The 8,046-nt window shown below is 45.1% G+C and overlaps 1 pseudogene; it reads right to left on the reverse strand.

The window, feature by feature from the left end:
- Positions 1-1,149: 1,149 nt before the first annotated feature.
- LOC119315185 lies at positions 1,150-3,153 on the reverse strand (annotated as a pseudogene).
- Positions 3,154-8,046: the final 4,893 nt, after the last annotated feature.

Raw genomic sequence — 8,046 nt, forward strand, 5'->3', positions numbered from 1 at the left:
AAGTCCTAGGAAAGAATGAATTAGTGACATTGGTATTACTCTTCAAGAAGAAAGGAAATGAAACAAAAACTTAAACCAATCAAAATAATGAAGTTTTCTAAGAAAGAATGAATTAGTGACATTGATATTACCCTTTAAGAATAAACAAAAATGAAATAAAATAATGAAAATATTTGCACATAGTTTACACAAAAAATGTGCTTTTCTATATTATACAAGAATATATAATAGTGGATTTTTCGTGAATGAATTATGGGCACCGGTATTACGCTTCAAGAGAAAAAAAATCCTTGCACACGGTTTTGCATTGAAATTGTACCTTTTCTAATATGCAAAGAACAAGTATATAATATTAAATATTCATTCACACACACCCAACATCCCAAAAATACCAAGATAGAAAACGACCACCGAATGGAAAAGAAAACATAAACGAAAGAAAAACTAATACAAATAGAAAAAATAGGCAATGAGTAACGGATTTCAAGCACAATAGAGAAATCTTCAGCCCCGGAAGCCCTGAAAATTGACAAAAGGAAAAAAATAGCACAAATCTTGACAAAAGAATCAACGGTTAAAAAATTGACTCGCCCAACTTTAAATTTCAGGCAACTTACATAGTATTCTTCTAAGATGTGCACAATATAGTAAATAGAAACTACTGATTGAGTCCACAATGTTTTAGACTCCTAATTTTATTTCATATTACATTTTTTGTAAAAGAGTAAAGTAATAAAAAGTAAAAAATAGCAATATGTTTTTGGTCTTTTTTGGCTCTCATTACATGAAATACTTATACAACTCCAAAAATCAAAACTGTACCTGCAAGCCACATAAATAATGTAAAACAGCTCAGCGCTGCTGGGAACTTGGAGAGATTGCCATTAGTGCAACAACGAGCAGCTCCAGGTCCATCTCAGCGACGATTGCATGCCAGCGATGGGATCGTGTAAACAATTTTTTCCCTCGGCCTTTTCCGACACCACACCCATTATTTCAATATATCATAGTGCACTCTGAAACCCATATGTTAATGCTTACAACAAAGGCACAATATCTATGCATACAACAATAGTGATTGCAATCTGACAAGTAGGTAATCAAGCATACATCCAACATAGGTTGCAGTCTTATATAGCATGATCCCGATTAAACTTGTTTTTGCGCAAGTGCCGGGACAAGAATGAGATTTTCCTTGCGACCTACTGTGACGCCGAAGGACTCTTCCATATTGATTTTTACTGTCCCTGCAGGTAGGTCCCAATTGAAGTGGTACATGAGGTTTGCCAACATTATCTCAACAGTCGCCATTCCAAAGTTCATACCTGGGCACACCCTTCGTCCAGTCCCAAAAGGCAAATAATGAAAATTGCTTCCCTTGAAGTCATGAATCATGGTGCTTCCAACATTTTCCATGAAGCGCTCGGGCATGAACTCCTCTGCGCTCTCCCAGTAGGCAGGGTCCCTTGCTAGAGCCCATCCATTGATGATCACACGGGTACCAGACGGTATGGTGTATCCCTCTATGTCGCAGTCGGCCGTGGAGAGGTGGGGCAGGAAGAGCGGCACAGGGCTGTGTAGCCGGAGCATCCCTTTGATAACACCCTTGAGGTAGATCATGCCACTCAGATCCTCTTCTGTAACCATTTCCTTCCCCTCTGCTACGCTCCTCACTTCAGCTTGGAGCTTGGTCATCACCTCCGGATTTTGGATTAGCTCAGCCATTGCACAATCCAGCACTATGAACGATGTGTCCGTCCCACCTATGAACATGTCCTGCGAAAATAGAGACCACCATTTTTACATGTCAATATATTAGTTATGTTTAATTTTATATGTATCTAAATATGGGGTTATTTATAAGTATGATATGCATACCACCAACACGGCCTTGACGTTTTCTCTCGTGAGGTCGTACTCTTGTTGAATGGAGAGCAATACATCGATGAAATCTGTCTCTCCGTCTTGCTTGATTTCATGGTCCAACATCGTGTTCTTGGCGTGGTCGTTGATGATCTCATCAAGCAAGTCATCCCATTTCTTCTTCACTCTCTCCGCCCTAGCACACACCATCCTCCTTACCACGTCCAGCCTTGCCAACTTGGGGAAGTAGTCCTCCAGGTTGAACCCACCTATGAGCATCGAGCTAGTCTCTACCAGCTCGCGGAACAACTCGTTCCGACCGCCGCCTCTGAAGGACTTGCCCGACACAGCATGGCAAACAATATCAGTGGTGAACGAGCTAAGCAGCTTACTAAGGTCCACTGCATCGCTCCTGGCGGTTGCCTCGCGGATCCTCGCCAGAGTGTGTTGTACCTGTCGATCATTTTGCCATGGATGAGTGGATGATCAATAGGGATCATCGTATACCATGAATTACAAATTTTCACACGGAAAGACAAAGTCAACACTACTTGGAGCTCAGTAACCACCACAAGGTTTGTTACTAGTAACCTCTCTAGTCGACAATATATCAACCCTGGCTGGAATCAAACTTCTTCTCTATATTTGACGATTAATATATTCAAAACTTGTTACTAGTTTGTGTTGAAAATAAATACTTTCACGATATAATTTTTTTATGTCCACATTAATAGAAAAATCGTGTTCTTAGTGACATATTGCAGAAACTAGTACTCAGAAACCAATTACCTCTTTTTCACGGGCGAGACGGTAGGAGCCAACTTTCTTCGAACCAAGAAGATGTGTTGCGACAATCTTTCTAATCTGGCGCCACTAATCCCCATATGGGGAGAAGGCCATATCAGTTGATCCATAGAAGAGGACGTCAGTCACAGCGGACTGCACCCGGGACGCACACACATGGTCGTGCGTGCGGAGAACTGCCATGGCTGCACGAGCGGACGACACAACGAGGCTGGGGACGGCGCCAAGGCGTAGAAGCATGGCATCCAAGCCATGCTTCTCAGCGAGACTGCGGAGGGAAATGTGGGGCAGTGAACCGACGAGGTGGAGGTGGCCGATGAGAGGGAGCTTGTAGGGAGGCGATGGGAGTCTATCGAGCAGCTTGTCTGCTCTCCTTGTGGTTGTCGTGGATGTGGCAAGCCGAACGATGAGGAGGAGGAGGATAAGAGGGCATACGATGAGCACAAGGACTTGGGGCTCATGGAGGCTGTGAAGAACTTGAGCCATGGCTAACTAGCTTGTTCAATGTATTGAGCAAACTTTCTAGTGCGATGGTTGGTGTTCTATTTTCCTCGTAATTTATAGCCCAAAGTATCATTTTTGTTGTCCTCTGTGATGATTTCTCTAGTGGAAACGGTTTGGAGTTTCTTTAACACAATACAATCAAAGTCGCTCACATACAGGAGCATACACTTATTTTTATGAATGCACACCCACACACCCTTTCCCTATGAGGGTCTCCGAGAGATTGAGCTGACATAGCATCTTGAGATAGACGAAGTCACCACAGGTGCCTCGTAGTCGACGGGAACATCTCCTTCTACTAAACGAACATTGCGAAAAAGTCTGAAATAAATCTAAAAAAATGTGAGCACCAACGCAAGTCTTGGATTCGAACTCTGATGGGTTGGGGATAACACTGTCCTCCTAACCATCCAACCATAGATTGGTTTATGAAATCAGTTCGGAGTTGATTCCCTCCTTGTGCGTCACAGAGAAATTCAATTTATGTATCGCACATGGGACGTAACATCAGATGGTCTATCATTGATTGAATGCGTGGATGGGATCACAAAACATCGGATGCTTGAGCATACATGGGGAGAAATCAAGTTTACAAAATAACCTAGCCTGTAAATTTTTTTTAGTGTACCAAGTCTGTACTTTTGAGCTTCTTTCTTTCGATCTCTTACGTGCCCCCAAAACAAATAAAGCCACGAGAAAGAACCTATTCGCTCTTGTGCACCTTTGTCCCTACAAGCTAATTAATTAGCTACCGCTCAAAAAAAAGTTAATTAATTAGCTCACCAAGGCCGGCCATCGTTTTGTTAAGAAGGCAAACGACTAAATACGGCTGGCCGGCCGAAACAGGGCGCGCTGTAAGATGTAGGCAGATCCTACGGTGTGGCTGGCTGGCTGGCTGCGTGTCTCATTTTTTAGAGAGCACGTGTTGGTGGCTCAGCAACGAAGGAGATTTTTTTAATGGAGCCAGCGAGCCGATTTGCTGAGGCGGTGAGCGGTGGCGTACGATGATGACTTTTTTTTGCAACCGTTGTCGATGTTTGCTATGAGCGGAGGGAGGTTTTGCTGCGACCAGCAACCGAGGGAGGTACATTGCGAGCTCGTCCATGGGTGCTGTGGCCGGCGTCCACCGCCACTGGAGCTCCGCCCCGTTGTTAACCGGAGTTGCGACCGTCACCATATTGACTGCAACCTACGGGCGCTTGGTGTTGCATGCGTGGAGCCAGCGAGAAACACATGGGATGCAGTGATCGCCGGCGAGGGGGGCGAACCAACGATGTTGGAGGCGGTGCTTCGAGGTTGGTCGTTCACTCCCGCATGGCGAGTGTTGGCGGCCCACTGCTCCTTTTCTCCGCTGGCGTTGTCGGATTTGTTTTTGGGAGAGAAAACGACACGAGAAGCCCCGATCTAACAGCCATACGTGCACGCATCCAACGCCTACGCGGTGACTGGCACAAATTTGGGCCGGCCGACTGGCGGCTAGCACTGGCCTATTAAGAAACAATTCATAACATGCTACTCCAAAAATAATGCAAACCATAGACCTTTCGACACCACATGTTGTACGATGATAACCTTTGGCAGGGAAGGAGGTCATAGTCTCAAACAAATTGATAAAATTTCATCGGTACGAGAAGAAGGCGTTAAGTTCCTATCAGCTACCTGCTACCTTGTCCAGGAATCAAAAGTTGGCCAGCTCCAAATATATATATTATACAAGCTCCCGTACGAATCTTTCATATGATATAGCTATATAACAAAGAGCCTATCAATGATGTAGCTATAATAATCTGTGCTCTGTTGTACGGGGAGATTCCTGTGCAAACCTTTACAAAATTCCTAGTACTAGACTACTAGCTACTCCCTCCGTTCCGAATTACTTGTCTTAAATTTCTTCACCTGAGAAAGCCGCCGGATTCGCTCGCGCAGCCGCCCGTGATGGTGGCGGCGAGGCCTCGGCCGCTCCTTTCCTCAAGGAGGACCTCGGATCTGGGGCGGCGACCCTTCTTGGCGAGGCGGCGGCGCCTTTCGGCCGGCGTCGTTCGCGGGGTGCTCTGGCCGGCGACCTCGACCACGCGGGTGGTGAGACGACGGCGGGTGGCGGCGGTGGCGCGGAGGACTTCCCCTCCTTGTCAGATCTGCGGGTGGCTCCTTTCCCCTGTATCCCTCGTCCCCGCCGCTTCTCGCCAGCCTCCTCCCGAGTGCCGATATGATGTGGGTGGGTGTTCGGTGGTCTGGTCCTGGGCCGCGGGAAACCGTTGGCCGGCTTGGCCGGCCTGGCAGCATCGACATCCCCGACGCCGTCTCCTCCTTGGAGGTGCTGCAGAGGTCCTTCCCCTTTCCACCCCTGTTCCTCCTCCCGGGTGAAACCCCAAAATCCGGCTTGGATTGGGCGGCGACGGCGCGCTGTGCGTCGTGTCTTCCTTGGGGGCGCCGCCTGGGGAGGGTTGCGCTCAGGTGAGGGGTTCAAGGTCGGAGCTTGGGTGGCTTGGGTGGTCCAGTGACGGCGGTGGCACGAGGTTCTCCTCGTTGGCCTGCCGGTTTACTTGATGCCTCTGCTGCCTTTCTTCAGTAGCTGCACCTGGTGGTTTTCCTGCAACTCTCCGGCATTCTAGGTTGTGGCGATGCTGCAGTCGCGGAGTGCTCGAATGTTCAAGTGGTGGTGTGTGTTGCGGCTGCTCCAGGTCCCGAAGCTGGCACGTCCCCTGCTCTAGGGTGAGAGTCTCTCAAGTCCGCCGGGTATGGCGCCTTGCGAGCCATGGCGAGAGGGAAGGGTCCCTCTGCGGCGAGAGAGACGACGGATGTGTGATGTCTTTCTACTTGGGCGTTGGTCGGGCTCACTTGCCACACTCTGTTGCAAGCAGGTCCTCGTCGTGTTCGTGTGTGCCTCACCCTTAGATGGCTGTTTGGCTGTAGTCTTCGGCTAGGACAAGCTTCGAGCTTTGTTTTCTTGTATTCTTTTTGAGCTTGTGCGACCCGTTGAGTTGTAAGCCTCCTAGAGTGTCCCCTTGTATCGTTTGGTCGTGGGATTTGTGTGTGTTTGTATTTCCTGGCCGGTTGATGGCTTTGTTAATTTAAAGCCGGGCTCTTCGCGAGCCTTCGTTCTAAAAAAAAATTTGTCTAGATACGGAGGTATCTAGCACTAAAATGAGTCTAGATACATCCGTATCTAGACAAATCTAAGACAAGTAATTCGGAATGGAGGGAGTAGTTTATACTTGTTTTATTTGATCTTGACCTAGATGGCTACTGTGTCTCCACATGGTGTGGCCGATCAAATGCAAATCTCAAGAGGCATTGGAGAATGCGTACATGGTTTATGAGATCCACTCGGCATTACTTTATGCACGATTGAGTAAACTAAACTAACATGTTACATGCACGTGTTGGTTGAGTATTAAGAATGGTTACATTTGAAATGATAATGTCGACTGATGTATGGAGTACTTGTTTCGTCATAGGTAATTTTAATAAATTGATACAGTAATCTACCCAGTCAGTATCATGGCTACTTAGCACAACTACTAAAACAAAAATACAAACTAATACATCCCTTGAAATATAATATAAGGTGCCTTGGACATTAACATGGTCTACAAGGGTGTTTTGAACATTAATTCTTAGGGAAGTATGCTACATCAAATCGAAGTAAGTATGGACTAAAAGAATATATGTCATGACAGATCGATTGGTTTTGATACAGTAATTATCGGTAAGTATTGTTTAACAATCTTCAAAATAATTAGAAGTTTGGCTTCCATAGATGCTAGCCTTATTTGAACACATGGAGTGATTAAATTACTCGGTCTTAGGTAGATTATCATTGTCATTCAAAGCTTCACATCCAAACAAAGTCAACTCGAGATTTATCCATGATCAGATATCACACTATGTAGCTAAATTTTCAAAGAAAAGAAGGAAGATAGTTTCTCCCCTTGCATTTACATCCACAAGCTTGTTGATTTTACAGCAGAAAAATGAATGTGCTGGTCACAAAGAATTTATGTTGCCAGATTCTGAACTTTGCTAATGAAAATCGGATTGAAAATCGGATATGCAAGTCGCCCTATATCCATGTGCGTTAGTTAGGGGCAGGTTTCACATCAGGCTATTGTTTTTACAATTGATTTTCTTTTTCCGTGCACATGGTGAGCTCGCGACCAATATGGTGAAACAAACAGAATAGGTTTGAATTCAACAAATGGTATCAAAGAAACATAATAGTTTGAAGAAGAAAAACATATGTGGATAACTGAAAATCCCATAATTACTTCTTAGAATCCAAAAGATCTTATTTTACCTCTAATACATATGTATATCCTGATTTCGACCGATTTGTACAGTCCTCCCTGACATCGAGTGCATGGATTCCTAGCTAAGTGGGCAGATCAATGACACTACGCAACCGCAAAAACAAATGGTGTACGTACTTTATACGGAATATAATACACTCATGTTTTTCCTTGCAGTTTTATATGTGTAGAAATAGTTAACCTCTCTATACTACCATAGTTTAGTCCATTGAACGGAGAAAAGACAGACCTAGCTAGGCAATATGTGAAATCTGTGATTAGTATGTAATCACGTTACTGATGTGCCGCTGTTCTTGAATATTTTAAAAAATTGACTGGACTCTCGGTTCTTTTCTGTATTAATGTTTGTTGTGTACTGGATACTATAAGAGCAAATTTTTGAATGCAGCCGGCATCTGTGCTGAAGAAGAACACATGATTGGACAAGGTGAGCTGTGATTTACGGATGAAGGACTGTCAGTCCTATACTTATCCAATCGGCATACACACAATCTGTGAGCTCGCGATGGTTAACTGAACTTAACTGAAAACTCACTCGAAAGTAGATGACCAGCTAGAGTTACTA

This window comes from Triticum dicoccoides, chromosome 6A (genome assembly GCF_002162155.2).
Source record: "Triticum dicoccoides isolate Atlit2015 ecotype Zavitan chromosome 6A, WEW_v2.0, whole genome shotgun sequence".
NCBI lineage: Eukaryota > Viridiplantae > Streptophyta > Magnoliopsida > Poales > Poaceae > Triticum > Triticum dicoccoides.